This window comes from Myiozetetes cayanensis, unplaced genomic scaffold (genome assembly GCF_022539395.1).
Source record: "Myiozetetes cayanensis isolate MyiCay16 unplaced genomic scaffold, myiCay2020 scf12, whole genome shotgun sequence".
Taxonomy (NCBI): Eukaryota; Metazoa; Chordata; class Aves; order Passeriformes; family Tyrannidae; genus Myiozetetes; species Myiozetetes cayanensis.
In genome coordinates this window covers 3,089,173-3,107,935 of record NW_026086826.1, presented here as the reverse complement: position 1 = coordinate 3,107,935, position 18,763 = coordinate 3,089,173, and the positions used below count along the sequence as shown (strand labels likewise).

At 42.2% G+C, this 18,763-nt stretch overlaps 1 protein-coding gene across 14 annotated transcripts in view; it reads right to left on the bottom strand.

The window, feature by feature from the left end:
• Window positions 1–18,763, bottom strand: part of PTPRF (protein tyrosine phosphatase receptor type F) — a 370,907-nt gene that overhangs the window by 279,240 nt on the left and 72,904 nt on the right. For all 14 annotated transcript variants that reach the window (XM_050306448.1, XM_050306452.1, XM_050306451.1 and 11 more), the window contains exon 2: window positions 2,486–2,566. The gene's annotated coding sequence lies outside the window, so the exon portion shown is untranslated. The remainder of the gene's footprint in view (window positions 1–2,485; window positions 2,567–18,763) is intronic.

Sequence of the window (18,763 nt, the reverse complement as noted above, 5' to 3'; positions counted from 1 at the left end):
TTATTAAGGAAATTATCTTAAAAGAAAACCCTACAGATAAGCTATGACCTAGATCAGGGAGATTCTGCCCCATTTATGTTCAAAAAAGTTGATTTACTTTAAAAGATGTTACTGCATGCCACTCAAACTGTACTTTCAGCCACGGTTTTTATGGACTGAGCCTGTCATCTTTTATTTCCTAAAACCCGAGTTTACTTTAAGAATGACAGAAGACCTTCTCAGGGTCAGCTGAAAGCATCCATAACTGCACACACCAGAAAGGAAGAGCTATAAAATTGAGAAGCCCTCAAGGACCAGTGTTTTGCTGAGGAGCAGCACGACCAAGCTGCCGCCTCAGCTCCCGCGCAATGTCACTGCTCTTGGTCCAGCTCTGTCACCGTGCAGTGCCCTCCCGGGGGGGGGAGTGGCTGTTTCCAGCCTCACACTGCTCTAATACGCTTCCGAATGCCAACACAAAACAAAGTGCAGATGATTAGTTCAGAAATGTCACCCTAAAGATGACGGAGACGCTGCTGTAATTCAGACACTGTCCAGGCTTGCACCTCGCCGAGTCAGCCCGTCGCTGGGATGCACTCAGCCCTGCTGCCCACTGCCAGCCTGGTTTCCTGCTGACAACTCCACGGGGCAGGGTGAGCCTGTAGCCAGTGCAGGACCTGGTGGGGAACAGGGGATCTGACCCATCTGTACCACTGTGTACTCAGCACCCGTTCATCTCCCGAGTCCTGAGCTGTGGGAAAAGGGGATGCAGTATTGGAGCTCTGTTCTTCAGCGGGCACAGCAGCCCAAAGCCTTCCTGCTCACACTCCCACCTGCACCCAAATGCCATCCTGCCAACGCCAGGCTCACCTGTGAGGAAAACCAAGCGTGCCATGTGCCATGCCAGTACCTCCTTCCCTGGCCTGCTGCTTCTGCCAAACACGAGGTTTCTGAAAGCTGCCCTCCCCCTCCCTGTTGTCTCTGCGTAACCTCTCCGGTGGCACCATCCCGAAACCTGAGCACCCACCTCGTACTGCACCTGCCATTGCCCAACCCAGCAGCAAGGGATGGCAGGATCTGTCCCACAAGGCTTTGAGCCCGAAATCCCAGCAGCAGGCTTTCTCCAATCCCCAGGAGCACACCAGCAGCACTTTCAAACACACAAACACAAAGACATACCTACAGTACGTGCTTCAACCTCCACTTAAGCGACGGGAATGGTTCCTGGTTTTACAGGAATGTTGTTTGTTTCAAGCATCAGCATCTTAGCTAATGGGTTTTTGCTTCTCTTCTACACTCCACAAATGCTGGGCTGAGTAATGCATAGCCTAATTGACTGTTAAGGTCATTGGCCTGCTCTTTAATCTTATTTAGTACACTTTGAGACGGTTCATGAGTCATTAGGGCTTCATTCTTGGGGACACAAGGACATGTAATATACATTAACAAAGAGCATAAATTTAATCTATTGTGTGTGTTTTATTTTACAGATTGTGAAATTAGAAAGATGGCATTAAATATTTCTTTGCAGTGTTATAACTTCAATAATGCTGATGATTTTAATATACAATAAAAGTATTTGGCAGAGCCTGCTGGTGTATTCCTAACTTATAACATGGTTGTATGTCTAAGAAAATTCTCTAAGTAGTAAAAGTCACACTTTAAATACCAACTTGAAGTGAAAAAAGGGCTCAAGGGAGACCTAACTTAAAAATTCCTTACTTGAAGGGGAAAAGAGAGACATTTTTCAAGCTGTTGCTCATTATATTAGATTTTATGATGCAAATTGTAATTCAGTGCGCGCACGTGTCAGGAACTTTGCAATACTTTTGAAAGGGATCAGCATCACTAATCAGGCCCTGAAATCCAATTTCTGGGAGAATCTGGGAGCTCAAAGATGAACATTTTCGCTGGTTTGGAAAGATCTTTGAAAAATAAAGTTAAATAGTAATTATACATAAGTGTGCTTGAGAAACTTTACACCTGTCTTGACATGAATCAGATCTTTGCATGGATGATGAAATTCCTGGCATTGCTTTAGGTGATTGGGATGGCATTAGCTTAGGCAGGGTAAGAATTCAACAGCCACAAGCCTAGACAGGTAGGATAAAGGAGTTACTGACTCAAAAGGCATGGCAGCTTATCTGTGGAAGTCTAAACATGTTAATCATTTAACATAAACAGATCTGCTGATATTTTTAGAAAGGCATTTCAACTCACAAGTAACAATGTTAAAAAAAGGACACCAGTAACCCTAATCATATTTTCCACAGGTCCTCTCAGCTCCTTGTAGGTTGTTGCTACTAAAACTCAAACTGGGGGAAAAGGGGGGAAGGGAGGAAAGAAAGAAAAAAAACCAAAGACAGGTAGCTGGGTTTGGGATTAGTACAATAAAGAAGTTGTTGGCAATTAGCCTTTGACTGCTGGCTGTGCTACAGACTCCTGCAACCTTTGTCTCCCTCTGCCTCAGTTCCCAGTCTATAAAATGAAGGTGATAACGTTTCCCTACCTCACAGGAACGTTCTCAGAATAAATCCATAAATGCCTGGGAGACACTGAGACACCACTGTGAAAGAGGCCATAAAAATACCTGGGGAAAAAAAAAAACAATGTAAGTGTCATAAGTGACCATAACAGCAGAGACATTCACAGGTTAAATGCAAAACACAAACGTTTAAACTTCACTTAATGACATGAGTTTTCCATCCTGGGGAAGAAGCAGTTCAGTTAAGCACACATTCCCATTACAACACTTTCAAAGCCATGACACCAAGGGACAATTTCCCTTTTCCTCCTCGGACTCAACACGATCATAAAAATCCACCACCAGGTGCAAGTGGGAAAGGTGTTTCCTCTACAGATCCCTAGCTCAGGCCCTCCAACTATCACATCCAAGAACCCAAATCACAGCAACAGACCCCCACACACCGACAGTGCTCTTCCTCAGCCTCCATATCCAGTGCCTACTGCATAGCCGAGCTCCTCCAATAGTTAAAAAACTTCTTTCAGCCTAACATTTATTCCTGAACAGCTTTTATCCATTTGTTTTCCTGCCAACATTGATCCAGCAGCTTAAATAGCTTTCCCTATCCCTGAAGTTTATTTCCCTGACAATAAAAAATGAATTACACCACCTCCCTGTCAGGGCTCATTTGCCCACCCGAACCAAGCAAGTTCTTGGAGTTTGCTCTCAGGTGACTCCCCCATACTCAGTATTACCTGCCTCCTCTGTCACCCCACTTCAGCATCTTCTGCCCAGCCCTGCCGTTCTGGCTTGCTGGCACCTTGTGACTGCACAAAGGTGCGTTTCTCCAGCACTTCCAACTGGCAATCCCCTCCATCCAACCCAGCTCAGAGCAAAAGTTCCTCTCCTAATGCCTCCCAAAGTTATGACCCTGCACACCATCACCATGGAAATAAGTCCCACTTTGACTGTTCCCAGTCTCAAGCCCTTTCTGAAATATATCCTGACCCTTTCACAGCCCTGACTGTGCCTCCCACCCATCTCACCCGCAGTGCTCTGCTCTGTGGTGCCAGAGACATCCCAGGGAACACACATGGTCTCCCCACAAACATACCTCCTATCTTCAGTGTCAGCTCAGCTCAGCAACCGATGGCTTGAGCTCAATTACACCACTAAGCATTCTTCAACGTGAGCCAAATAACTACATCCCTCAGAAGGATAAGTGATTCAAAATTATGCAAATGCACAGAATGCATTATTTAGTCTTTATCATTTACGAAGCACTCGTTCTGCAAACAGTTTCAGCACTCTCGCACGGAGTGTGACAACGCCCTGAAATCCGGTGTCTGACAGTTGCTGCGTCATGCACTGACCATCCTATCCTTGGTGGGAGAAGGGAAAGGGTTTGCTCCAGCTCAGAGGTGGGACATGGGGCCAGGACAGCCTGCCTGCCCGCTGCCCCCTGTGCTCAGAGGTACCCCCACCTATCCCATCATACACACACCCCTTGGAGACCCTCTCTCATCCCCTCGCCAACACCGCTGACCAGCACAACAAAAATCCCCTCTCTTCATTCCCATTTTTGAGGGGAGAGGGCAGTTCCCTTCCTCCTGGCATAGTGTGTGGAACCAGCTCAGGAGCTGCTCAGACAAGCACTGTGGCTGGTAGGAGGGGAACAGCAATCTCCCCCCCTTCTGCTGGCAGTCTGCCCCAGATCAGACTGGGATGTATTGGAAACCTCAGCCCAGAGAACCAGAATACACTCACCTTTCCAAGGACTCAGATCCATTTAAAACTGTACTCTAATAACCTTCACAAACAAATATATTATGCAATTTATGTTATGCAGCGTTGACTTCAATGACTCTGTAGCAGTGCTTACACTACTATATTTACTTCTGGCACACACTGGCAGCCTTCCCTGCAATCATTCTGAGAGTGTTCCTGTTATAAACCTGGAGGTCTTACCCTGCCAATATCTATGCACAGTGCTCCTCAATATGTTTTCTATGTTTTCCATAACTGTAACTAAGTTGTCCCTCTTTCTTCTGCCCCTGCAAGTCCCTTTGCCTAGAACATGCTCCACCTTTATCCCCCCTTTCAACACGCTCCCAATTTTCTACCCCTGCACCTCTCCCTCAGTATAAGGTCACCAACTCCCACCTTTAGCTTGTCCCACACTTGATTTCCATCCCTAAGGTGCAAATTTCAGACAAGCATCTGGCACCTCCTGCCATGCTCCTGGAAATTTGAAGAAAGCCCTCTTCTAGGCCTGCACACATCCACTTCGATGCTTACGACCCAGATAAGCACACTAAAGAAGAGAGATTACACAAATTTGGTTTGTCCCTTCCCCCAAACTAACAGCATGACCGTATTCCAGTACTGGCTCTTGCCACTCTCTTCATCAGTCTGCTGTAAGAATGGCGATAGCATCTGAGTGGAATCCATCTAGCAGCAAGTGGTTTGTTAAACCCCAGGACGTGCTGCACACAGAGAAGGATACTTAAGCTACTTAAAACACAACCCTTTATTACATGCAAAAAAATGCTTGAAATTTCTCTAAGCCAACACTTGAAATTAATAATCTCCTCTAAACATATCAGTCTCTGCTGCTGATTGTTACGTTGCTTTTTATGCATTATTTTTTAATTTATTCTTTAAAAACCCTATTGAAGTTCCTATAGTTCTAACATATATAGTTGCAGTCATCCAAGGTACATACTCATGTATTTCACTATAAACTCCTTTCTCCCAAAAGCATAAGTACATTTTGCATTTGTGTATTAGGGGCAGTTCAAGTCAACTATTCTCAAGTACACCACAGTGACTTTACTGATAAGAAAAGGAAGGGGAAACGTCACCAAAAAAAATCCCCAACAAACCATTTCTACATTGGAAATATTAAGAGAAAGAGAAAAGAATTTTTAAGATGAGGTTAGAAAATACTCTCAGTCCTACCAAGCACTGCTTAACATGCAATTTAAGACCTGGAAATCCCTGCCACAAGAGGACCTGTGCATTCTGAAGTGATCACTTCAGCTCTGAAATTCTCTGCATTTGTTTCTCTGACACATATTTAAAATTTTACACTGACTCAGTTTTGGATGTCATAGCCAACTTCATAAAACAGATGTTCTGCTTATACAGGGAGAGGTGTTTGCTCTTGAGGATTAAACATTAACAGAACAAAATAATCGGCGGTGACGAAAGCGGTGATGGCAGTTCACAGGAGATAACCTCCTCCGTGAAGCACACTGCAGTCCCCATCATGCTAATTTAGGCTGTTAGAAGCCTCCAGTGACGAAAGAGAGACCGTACCAGCAGGATTTTAGCACACTGGAGTAACACACAGCTTCCCCCCTCCCATAAATTAATCTCAAGGCCAGGTTGCCCAGAGTAAGTGCTGTACTGCACGTCCCCTGCAGCACCTCCAGCTGCACCTGCACCCCTCTGCTGCTGAGAGCACCAGCACCACCTCCGTGGGTTTTGCCAATTTCCACGTGCCAAGTCCAAAGGAGTATTTTCTGAAAGTCTTCAAGGCTGCTTTTTCAATCTGTGAGACAGTTATGTACTGATCGGACAATACCAGCAGCCCTGAGCCTTTCACGCAGCACTGACAACAGCAAGGAATTCCTCACCCCTTGGTAAGCTCACATGCTGCCTGACACAGCAAGGGGCCAAGGAAAGCCACAACTTATCACAAGAAAATGGCAAATTGTGAAAAACCTGTACTGCAAGGTTAGCTGCCTAGGCACAGCTTTAATAGAGCTCCATAAATACCTCAGTCTAACACTGACAGAGGTTAAAAACCTATTATCTTTCCCAAATGACAGTGTGAACACATGTTCAATCGTACACCCCGCCTCACCAACCTACAAAGTAGATTCTGCTCTTTCAGCTTCCACAAATACAAACCACAGGGAGCTTTTTAAATGAAAGCATTATGAAGATTACATTAGGCAAGTTTGATCTACTGTAAAACACTCGCACACAACATTAAGAGGGAGAACAACCTTTAACACCTGCTTTCTCTTCAAACATAGCTCTATCTCTGTGCATGGCTTGGCTCCTGATGGGATGAAGTCTCAAGCTAATTCGTTTGGCTTACTCCACCAGCAAAGAACACTTTAAATGTCTGGGACCTAGTGCCCCACTAATACCGAACTGGTGAGAATATTCTCCTAGAAGCACACACTCCACAGAGCTGCTCAGCCAGCTGCCACCCCACAGCACGGCAAAGAATGTTTTCACCCTGGTGTGAAATGTTGTGACACAAGAGGAGGTGCGGCAGCTGGAAAAGGAGTGCGCAATCCAAGCAGTGTTGAAAAGTCATCATCATAAATATTCACAAGCAGGCTGATTTGTTTTCTTACTAAGAGCGCATTGTTATTCACAAATATTAATTAGTCTCTAAATACCACCTGTTACTCGGCCCTCCCCTCTGCTGAGTGCCATGGGCTCCCTGGCTGGCTCCCTGGCTGCCGAGGCTTGCAGACCCCTCGGTGCTGCTCAGAGATTTAATGATGTTTCAACTTCCAGAGCTCACTCAGCTACTGGGAGGAGAGGCAGGGAATAATTACTTACTTATGTCTTTCTCTGCTGACCCCTGTGGAGGATGAAATGAACAGCTTTAATGGTCTCTGAAGGGAGGCTAGTCCACTCCTCCTTAGATGGGAAGGATGACAACTGCACCAGTAGGTCTTTGGAGTGGAGAACAATTTTAAAGACCCAAACTTCAAAGATCTCAAAAAGGGGAGAGTTCAAACTCAAAATTTCTCCCCACTGGAGGAAGGAAAGCTGCTAATGCAATCACTCGTGTTTCCAGCAATCACTCACACTTCAGACAGAGCTGAGGCACCAGGAATTGCCTGTCACATCCTACAGTACAAATAAATCTCAGTCTGCCTGGAGGAAAGCTGTTACAAATCTCGGCAATTTTCTCTGGATTTCTTCAGATCACTTCCTCAAAGGATCTCTTTGTAGGTAAGAGGTACAGATGCAGGCAGATAGCCAATAAAGGATTCCTCCTCCCCACTAGCAACAGCAAGGGTGTTCTCTCCTCTTCCTAATCATGTGCATCACCCTTAATGTGAGAAAGTTGGTGAAACCAGGCAGAGCACTAGTAAAATGCACAAGTTTTAAGGCTGAAGATGTGACACAAAATGAGTGATGAAGTACTGCCTTGGTCTCTACAAACCCTAGATGGAAGATCCCTCAGACCCCTGAAACACACACATCCTGCTCAGTGCCAAGCAGAGACAACCAGGGAGGATGAGCTTATCTTGATGAATCCAAACTCGTACAACAAAAGGAACAGGGACTACTTTGAGTGTGGGCTTACACCTAGTCCCGCTGGAGGAGGTGAAGTGTCCTCCTCACAGATGCCAGCAGAAAGACTCAAGCTCCAAAACCCAGCATTTGGCACTCCATTTGGCATCTCAGGAAGATGTGCTGCCTTCTCAGTGCAAATGCAGCACAAAGGTTGTTATCCCACAGCTGACAGACTCGATAGGAAGGCACAGACATCGCCTTGCATCCTGCCAAGGAAGGAGAAGGAGACACAATCTATTCAACACACCTTTCTGCAGCATCAGATTTTTCTTAGCAGCATCATTTCACTGGTACAGCCCAACCTGAACCCTTCTTAACAGGTTTTATGCATCAAGCCATCAGCCATACAGAAAACCTGGAGTAGAACAGAAATTAGAGATTTAAGGTAACAAATTGGAGCAGTTTTTGCTGGAAAGCATAACCAAAGCACAACTGAACCTTGTCCTGGCTAAATATGAAACTGGGGATACAAGGGCTTGATATTCTTAAACTCCCAATAGGAAAAAAAAAATCTCTGCCATAGCTCCTGCATACAGCAATAACCCAGGTCTATCAGGATCTTCTGAGAGTTTGGTTAGCCTCACACTGAAGTTCCTAAGATTATAAAACCAGCAAGTGGGAGGGCAAGGAGCACACAAGAATGTCTAAAGCCATTTTCTCAGTGACTGACAAACACAGTACTGAATTTCTTAGGGACTCGGATGGCTGGAGCTGAAGTTAAGCTTCACTAGAGCTATATTTAGTTCTGCACAAATACAAATTAGGAAACACTTTCTTCCCAGTCACTAATGCAGTGTGACAGGAAACAATTATTTGCTCAGTGTCTAATGTTACCTTTGGTGAATATCTAGCTTGCAGAAATTGTATATTGTATAATAGGGAATGAAGCTGCTATTCTGAAAATCAGTGAGAAAACTTATTTAAGTAATGAAGCAGTATTTGAGTTGCACGCGTCGGAGCTACACTGGTCGCAGCTCTGCAGACAGTTAGTGCTGAGGCTTCTTCTGCTTTGATGCTAAACCACAAAGCGAGTTTGTTTTCCAAAAAGTACATTAATTTATTCAAGAACTCTGTGGATATCTAAAGAATATCATGGCCCCTCCTCCAAAGTGTAAAACAGAGCCGGGCGCAAAGACAGAACAATTAAAATAAAAATAAAATTCATCTTTTATGATTTCAAGTGCCAGTTTATCTCTGTGAAAAAATGCAATTCTGTGTCACAAGGGAGCTCTCAGCTCAGCAATCGCCTCAATGTCTACAAAACACAAAAGACAACAAAATGCATGATTCAAATGAAGGGCCGGTTAGACCTTGGAGAACCAAGCCACGATTGTATAAAGGAATCCCACGTGCTTCTGAAGTGCTCAGAAGGCCGCCCTCAAAAATTCCTCGGCATGTGGCTGAAAAGAAACCCTGCAACTGCCTACTACAGCAGGAATGCCAACTCACAGGCCTGGAGTTTCCAAGCCACCCACCACGGCATCCTTACAGGCGAAGGAAGTCAGAAAGCACACAGCCCCACTGCAGAAACATGTCCTTTCTTCTGGCACCACCAGGCAAACACTTGCCAGGCCCTTCACTACCCTGATTCACATGAGTATTTCTAGAGCTGGAGGAGGTGCCATTTCGTGCTTGGCTTAAGTGATTAAGATCTAATATAACCAGAAAGATGCATTAAGTGTCTGCATTCTGATGTGCTGGTGACCTTTCCAGTGGCAGCTCCCTTTGAGATGGAGGGCAGACGAGCACTTGGCACCATCCAAAAAGACCATCAACAGCCAAGACTTCTTCAGCCAAAGCTGAACTACTAAAATACATGCATGTCTTTGCCTAACCTTTCCCAGCTTTCTTCTGGGGAAAAAAAAAAAGGAGCTGGTAAACATTTAGTTTCTTGGTAGTGTTTTGTAAAAGATTATCCATTATTTTGACAGTAGGTTCTGGGAGCAGGCGAGAGTGAAATGTGAGTTCTGGGCACAAAGCAAACAAACCTCTCAGTGTAAGGCAAAACATTTCTTAAGACATTCTGAACAACCTCTGTTACCTACAAGTGCCAGGCATGACTAATTTTGATGAGTAAGTTACAAAGATTTCCAGGGAGAAATGACACCTCCATTACTCCCACCTGTACAGAATCTAGGAATATTGCTTATATGCTCTATCCTCTTTGGGGATCCTGTGGCAAGGGGAAAAATTCAGGTTTGACCAGGAATTTTGCTTCAGATGCCCATAAGGTCCTGCCCGTGGTTTACCGGCTACATCTTTACTACAACGAGGTAATTCCTACAGCGCTGTCTATATTGATCAGCCAAACCAGTGCTGAAATCAAAGACTTATCTTGCCTACACTGCTGGAGGGAGGGGGGCTAAATTTTTGTCAGATATATCCGACTGACATGCTGCCATCTTCTCCCAGCACAGCTGTACATCCCGCCCCCGCTTCCGATAGCGTCAAAGGAGCGGGAACAATCGCGGATCTGCATCACAGGGGTAGAGGTGCACATCAATATTCAGCCCACAGATCCCGCTAGTACCAAAGGGCAGCAGCTACGTCATTTTGTTCAGAGATGTACCAGATTAAAGGCTTTCCTCTTTCAGCAGCACTGACACAGCCAGACTGGTACGCCAATAAAGGCACGAGCCTGATAAAACAAGAAGTGGTTGAAGCTCTTCACGCAGCTGATGCAACACCAGTGTATTTTCTCCCTACTCGTGTTATTCCTGTACATATAACACTACAGCAGCACTCTCCGTGACTCAACAGGAATAGTTGGTGTCAAACTTCGCTGAAGAGACCAGACTGGACTTTCAGCAGTCAAGCACACATAGGCCACGTTCACCTAGTTTCCAAGAAGCTTTAAAGTTATTATATGACTCAACACTGCTCCTTGACTATTCACTCAAAAGAGAGGACACAAAGCATAACAGGGCTCTACCTTGGAACAAGATGAACAATTTCCCTGGAACAAACTCATTTTCAATAGAAATCTCATTTTGCACCTTCTCTCACTCCTCCAAAGACTCATCCACTTGCCCTCTTCATCACAGTGCTAAAATAATCAGGAGGAAAAGCAGGAACTTCCTTTCTGATATGGGATCTCATGTAGCACCTCCTCTCCCCCTCCTTAGAGTACTGAGCTTTTAAACAAATATATTTTATGAATGGAATCTTGAAGAACTTAACAGCTTTACAGAATGAGGAAGCAAGGATGACTGGCATACAAATTATTATTAGCTACTGAGTAATCAAAGGGATAAAGACACGTGTTTCAAGAATTAAGAGTAGCTAATTATTAGTCATTAGGATTAGAGTTACTCTTTTTAAGAAATTAACTGCTACACATCAGCCTAATGTGTCTTTTCTTGCCTACAGAATATCTGGTACTGCATAGGATGCCTAAACGATGGTTCCCTTTTCATCCAAATCATCTGTTCCCCAAACAGCCACCCCCAAACTTGGAGTCTGCCAAGGGTAAACCAGAAGAAACATTTCATTCCCTACTCAAGATCTCAAAACCCCAGCTCTCCACGTTGTATAAGCCACAGTAACACTGCTGTCCAAGAAGAACCTGTGCTGACTGATACACAACGAGCTTGGAAAAGAGAAGGAGAGCAGAACGTGGTCACTGCCACTTTGCCCAGGATGGGTTAGGAAGGAGCACTCTCCAGGCACTGCTCAGGGGTTCCCCACCTTGTCTTTTGCAAGGTTTAAACTCCACATCAAGCAGACTAAGGGAAGCAGTGTAGAGAACTTTGAAGGCTTTCAGAACGAGGAAAACCACACGGGTGACTTGCCAACACCAGCAGAGTAGAACAGCTCTAGCACTGGGGTGCAGAAATTTGAGACAATAAATAAGACATCCAAACAACTACATTGCTACAAACTTTTAAGAGTGACACTGACAGGACAGATGGCATGAAGTCAGAGCTAGGTTTGTTCTTTTGAGGATTAGTGACTCTCAGCCTTCTTTGGTTGCCTTATGACTTTTACTCCACACAACAGTAAATTCAGACTGTAATGGAAAAAAGACTTATGAGAAACATTCCAAAATTAACGCAATACAGTGGAATGCTTTGATTGGTTTTAATCCATCACAATTGACTCAGACTGTCACAACAGGATAATCTTCAAGCAGCTAGCAGTAACATCTTGCTCCAGCATACAACCAAGAAAGGCAATAAACAGCATGAAGGAAAATTTCAGAGGAACTATTAGATCAAGCTCACATTAGTGCTGCCAGAAATGTGTCCTCTACTGCACTGAAGAGCTGATGTTTATCTGTCTCTCTACAAGGCTTTTGACACAAAGCCCAAAGACCCTTAAGAATGCATTAACATTGGAGAATTAGCAGCAACATCCAAACCAGTAAACAGCTACTACAAGCAAACCCTCACTTTAATTGAGCTTTATCAACATCTTTATGAAACATACTAAGTTTTTTTCTTTCCTCCTCTGTTAAAAGGGTATGAAAAATTAGAAATCAAATGGCATCAGTCTGCATGAACCAAACAGGGTTTCCTTTCAGCAGCAGCAATGCTACTGTCCCCAGACAAGAGCTGGAACTGCAAGTCACTCACACTGGAACATCCAATCCCTGCCAACTGACTAAAGGTGAGCTGCAGCTTAAAATTAAAATACAAGTGTCTAAAGTGAACAGAGAATAACACATTTGCTATATCACACATCCATTACTACAGAGTATCTATTCAAATATACAATAAATGTGGATACACTCAAAAAATCAAGACAAGCTTATTTTTAAATAAACAACTTTTCCCACTCCTGTACTGGAATTATCGTGAGTTATAATCCCCAGTGAGTGATCTTCTATAATAGAAAGTATTAAAATAAAGACCACTCTAAAAAGATATTTACAATACAAACGCTCTAGTTTTTACTGAGTAAAATAAGCCAAAATCCTGTCTCAGAAATGCCTGTATTTCAGTTTTATATATGTGAATAAAGCACAAAAAAAATTGAATATCGTGATAATAGTAAAATAAATGCATCACATATCCATTTTCCTCTACAATTCAACCTTTATACCATCATGCACTGAAATATTTGGGTCTTGAAACTCACAGAAAACGGACTGTGACATCAAATGCAACAAACACACTAAACACAGATTCCCACATTACTTACAACGGCTATATCAGCACTACATATTTAAAAGTATGTTAACAGTAACAAATACTACAGTAAAAATGGACAGTTTGGGATAGTCAGAATTCTTATTTCTTGTAATCACAAATACAAGAAATCATAATTTCTTGTGATCCTGGAATATTCTTATATAAGTGGCACCCAATAAAAGAATCTCTCAGATAAATTCATGTATCCTTTCACATTAAGGGTTTTAACTTGAGAAGCAAAATGTTTACTCTGAATGTTTATTTAAATAATGTCCTAAAGTACTTAATAAAAATTAGGCTTACGTTTCTAAAGCATTACAAAATATTTTATATACTTGTAAATACACATAACATTAAAATTAATCTATATGTCAAAAGTATTCAAATTTAATATACCTTCAAAAAACCTACATTTGCTTGCCATGTCTACAAGAAAGGCAAATCACCAGGCTAAACAACTGAAAGTAATGCACTAAACCAACTCTAAATAGCGATTGACCTTTTGACTGATGCAGAAATAGTTTTTCCTCATTTCAGTTTATCCAGTTAATTCATTTCAAAGACTTGATTCACTCAAAAGAAGAAATCAATTAAGAAATAACAGAGCATGAAGATCTTGAAATAAACACTAAGTGCAAGAGGATGAGATCTACCATTTACAAAATCATCCAGTGCCAAAAACATTTCCCAGTCACTATCCAGAATTAATACTGTAACTGTTTTAAACCTTGAAAGCCCTCCCTTACCCATTCAAAAAGCAAAACGCACTAAGTTTGCTTTTGATTTATGTACCCAGTAAATTAAAGAAAAACTTAGTTAACAATTTAATATTGTTTCATGCATTTTAACTGAATTCAAATGTTGACATCAATACTGCTATACATTCAGCACTCAATATATGCTAAACAACTATTTTACTACCAAAAACATGAAACACCTGAATGCTTATTTGGCACAGTCACACAATTATAACATGCTTATAAGGTTGACAAAAGGTGTCACCTTAACGTAAAAGCTGTACTTAGCAGCAAGTCAGGGCAATCTAATAATTACCAAACTACTAATAATTAACCTCTCCTTTGAGAGATGTAACAAAGTCAGATCAAAGTAACCAATTTACTTCAAAGTTTCTGCCTGATTTACATCATTATTTAAATCATGTTTCAGAGAACGAGATTTTTATTGCAAAGCAGCAAAAAGAAAAAAAAAAAAAGAAAAAAGGTAGAAAGATTTAATGAACTCTGACAATGTTTGCTATTTTTAGTGCCATAACCAAAATCACCACATATTTGGCAGAAAGATGCCTGAAGGTCCTTGGGCTATCCTACTGGTTTTATAGCTGAGAGCCTTTCATTTCAGAATACTCTGATGGGGTAAAGCTCAAGAGTGAGTTATTTTACAATTCTGAAATGTCCCTAATCACGGTGGGATTGTGCTCCTGCTGGTGAATGAAGCCTCCTAAGCATCTCCTACTCATCCATGCACCAACAAGCAACACCTCAGTGATACTCCAGAGCCCGGGGTGGGATTAAGCAAAACATCCCAGAGCCCTGACACGATGTTTTACTGATGAGGTAGAGAAAGGAGGGAAGGACAGCCTCTTATCACTGCCATGGTATTTTTCCTTTATTACAAGAATTAAAGAATTATGAGAAACGCACAAAGTTAATGCAGACAAATGATTTTTTTTTTTTTATCTCACTAGTATTTTAATTAAAACCTTTTGTCATGTCTGCTAAGCGAGTTCAAAGTATTGCAGTGCAGTAGCAATGGTAATGCAGAAGTCTTGTTATGCTTGGGGAAAAAAAAATGTTTTCAACTTTTACCAAATCAGCGACTATAATTACTAGAGGAATAAATCAAATTTATAGCAGGCAAACACAAGACATAATCATTTTTTTGTGTGGCCATAAATGAGTTTTTGTTGCAATGTGATAAAGTTTAACATTTTCTGCATGTCAGACAGACTATTTTGATAATATTCTTTACATTTCCTCCTTATTAACGAGATGAAAAATTTGCTATTAAGATATGCAAGTCATCACAATACATCTTGTCACTGGATAAGCTTCAACAAAATCTCAAAGTACTTTTTTCTAACCACATTAACACAACAAATGCGTAGCCAAAATTCTTGCTTCGTTATTAGAAAAGATTCTGTTCTTGCAAAACATGAAGAGGTGGAATCCAGCAAATTATGGTACATCACTTTGCTGTTGTTGGGTTTTTTTATTATTATTCTGTTCAGAATGCTGCAACAGGGGAGACAAAAGCAGTTTTATGTTTCATTATATCCAAATTTTTTTTTCAATTTAACTGAATGCCAGACCAATAAAAAAAAAAGGACCAACTTTTTTATCACGCCAAAGACTGCCTCTGCTATTTAGAAGTGTTTTCACATCTCCACTTTCACCACTAACCTTTTGTGAAGAACAGTTTCTGATTGCTAGGCTATTTTTCATTTGCCTACCTCTATGCATGAGGAGAAGGGAGCATGTAAAATAAATGGCAGATTGGACAGAACTTAAAAATCCTGAATAAGCTTGCATACATAAAACCCATTACGGTTCTGCAAAACCTAAAAGGAATGTTATCAAAATGTGGGATCGCTCCGGTATTCAATGGCACTGGCATCAAACCACCACAGCACATCCTGAACACAACTGAGTTTTCTTTGCTTCAGTGTCAGTTTGGAAGAGTAAATACGTACATGGCACATGCCCACTTGAGCACACACACGAAGGCTGCCCGGAATCAAAGACACCCGGCAGCACGTACCCGAAAAAAAGAGCATTTTTATGAGACCGCCCAGCTCAAGTCAGCAAAACAGTCTGGACCACGTTATCCAAGAGATCTTCATTTAAAAATTTCAGTTTCCCCTTGATGTGGTCTGAAAAAATTACAGTGGAAAGATGTAATAGAAAATACAGTGGGTACAGAGTGTCACCTCAGTGAGAGATGGGTCAGCGATGCCACCACCGCGGGAGGAAGGATGGCTCCCAAAATGTTTCGGCAAGATCGCTGCAGAAAGACCTTTATCAGCCAGTGGCTATAAATTTATTTTCTGCAAAGGAACCTTCTGGCATAATGTGCAGGGAAAGGACATAAAAGGCAATCTGTCTGCCAATGAAACTAAAAGGTGAATGTGAAGGCGGGAGAGGCAGCGTATTTTGCTGAAATATGTAGATGTGCCACTTAGATCCCAACGCGTTGCCACCGTCTGACACCAAAGGGTGAAAATTTCTGATCTCTGCTGACAATATTTATACTGAGAAAGCCTCCAATTTTTCATTCAAAGCTCCTAAATGTCCCATCACCTTTTCTGCAGAAGCAGGAGAGTTGGGTGAGAGTCCTCTGCAAGTCTGGCAATGGAGCCTGTGGACCCCTCTCCCCAGCAGCATTCGCCTGTCTACTTCCAGAAGACAACTGAGGACCACAGAAACCAAATTCACTTTGTTTTCTACAGCAAAAAAAATATATAAAATGACTCAGGAAGGACCACTGCAGCCTGAATCACCTGCAGGGCATCACCTGCACTGCTGGCCAGGGTACATGAAGACCACAACTCTCAGAGGGGGGTAGGATGTTTCTGCCTGCAGAGAGCTTAAGCAATCAAATAATCCAGAAAAGAGTTTTGGCTTTTCCTTTCTTCTCACTTCTGTCAGAGGCATACACAATAAAAATTAGGATCCATGTAATACAACTCAATTTTCAACAAGGCAGCATTAAAATATAATTAGCTAAATATTTTAAAATACAAATATGAAGATTAAGTAATGCTGAAAGAGGGCACAGGATCTAAAGGACAATGGATCTAAAGATACACTTTTAAATATTTAACCAATTTTTTTCTTGAGGCCATAGGATCCAAAGGGCAATGGATCTAAAGATACACTTTAAAATATTTAAGCCCATTTTCCCCCTGAATTTTTATCATCCTATTAACATAAGTTTATACATTTCGTATAATAAGTTTGTGCATTACAATGTTTTTTTTCAATTGTTTAATCTTCCTATTTCTATTTTTTAAACATCCAGCAATTGCTCAAGCCTCTGGGTGTATTTATTTTAATTAAATACAACAAAACCGAATGAAAAGCTTTTGCATTTTGTGAAAGAGGAGACCACTCAGAATTTTCCTCCATGTTTTGCAATAGAGATCTGTCAGATACATCCCCAGAGTAACCCCACCAAAGACAATAGCTGTGCCAGCAGCAATTTGTCTGCATTGTGAAGGCAAACGTTTAACAAACAAAACAAAACAAAGAGTAATTTAATATTTGTATTGTGTTTGCACAAAGAAGTGCTGATGAGAGCAAATACTGAATGCAGGGGGTAGCACCTTCCTCCCTGTGCCCCTGCAAGGGGACACTCCCAGACCCCAAATGCAATGGGGGATGGACAAGGTCTGGGAGAGACTGACCCTCTGTTCCACCTTTACTTCTCTTCAAGCAATTAAAAACATCTGTATTTATTCCACAAAGATGCATATTGACATATTTTGACAAAAGGCCTGTCCTCCATCAAAACCCAAGCAAGACTGCACACCCCAAGGCTGCCTCACGCCGCCAGGTCCTCACTCCACCAGCAGGTTTGGCAAAGCATCACTTCTCTCTCCAGCAATTCCCGCTGACACACCTGTGTATCAGCCTTACTGCATTCACCAGCTTCCTGGGGGTTTATTTTTTTGGTAAAGGCACACTCAAACCCGTGGTGACACCAACTTAAGCACGCGGGGGTCCACTCTCCATGTTCGCCTGAAGGCAGGTAATGCCAAGCTCTGCCTTCTCTTCACTCACTGCTATCTGCTCCCACCATCAGAACAGCCCAGTTCAAAACACAGAAGGTAAACAAGAAAGGCTTAAAAGGCTTCCTCGGAGTATCAAGCCAGAAAAGCATCTTTTCGATATTTATGCCTTTTCACGGCAACCAATTTCTTCCGCGAGAAAAGGCTGCTTTCAAGGCAAGCTCCGTGCGCTGCATCGGGACAACAAGACTCCAACAGCACGACAGACACCGTCAGGTTTCCCAAAATCCTGCACAGACATGCAGGAACTGCACATGCAAGGAAGGAAATGGGATCTCCCTGGTCTTCCAAGCCCGCTACTCAAATGGCGTAAAAATTCAGCGCAGAGAAAGGCAGGCGACACTCAAAGCACGTGCTGCTGCTTTGGAATGTTATTTCATAATGTTGGTAATTACCAAAAAAAGCATAGTGGCATTTGATGAAGATTTTTTTTTTCTTTTAATAAGCTTACAGTGATGAGAAGTTTTTCACCAAACTCACCATTTTAATGAAAAGGCAAATACAAGTTCAAAATAAATCGCAAGGCTGCATTTTTAGGGTGCCTATTTTTGTTCACATAAATGGATCTAGTTACTGAATACAAGCAAAGTTTAACAAAAGGAGTAGCAAACAAACGATTTCACATCATACAAATTGGCCTGTACTTTTTGGAAATGACCTGAAAGTAGTCTACTTCACCAGAGACTGTAGACTACTTAAAAATTGTCTTCCAAGTCTAAAGAAGACGACTGAAGGGCAAGCAGTACTCTTCTTCTCAAACATAGTTATCCAAGTGGTGCTCCTGAAACTCACAGAAAATCCCTTCTCCCATCCCGCCCTGCTCCTTTAGAAAACTTTAAAATCATATTTGCTTTAACTCCACTTCTTCTATGCTAACATAGACAGCCTTCCTGTATATTAGGTTTCAGCTTCAATTTTACATCTTTATCCATTTCACCTCATTCTAGACTTCCCCTCACCAATTCCAGAGATCTGGAGAAATAATTTCCCAGAGTGAATTGCTTATTAAAAAGCAAACACAGCAATGAAAGAGCCCAAACCAGGCTCTGT